Genomic DNA, 229 nt, shown 5'->3' with positions numbered 1-229 from the left:
TTAGTATCGCAACAACAAATTCGACCAAAGTTGGGGTATTTTTCAGACCCTTATTCCTTTTTTTTATAAACATTTTTTTATTATAGTAGATATTATTTTTTTTAAACAAAATATTTTGTAAATTTTTTACCAATCGAACAGAAAAATATGAAAATATTTTTCTATCCTAAGACGTCATGAATCTGAATATATATATATATATATATATATATATATATATATGAATATT

Source organism: Solanum tuberosum, unplaced genomic scaffold, assembly GCF_000226075.1.
Source record: "Solanum tuberosum cultivar DM 1-3 516 R44 unplaced genomic scaffold, SolTub_3.0 scf00052, whole genome shotgun sequence".
Lineage (NCBI taxonomy): Eukaryota > Viridiplantae > Streptophyta > Magnoliopsida > Solanales > Solanaceae > Solanum > Solanum tuberosum.
Note: the sequence above shows the minus strand (reverse complement) of the source record.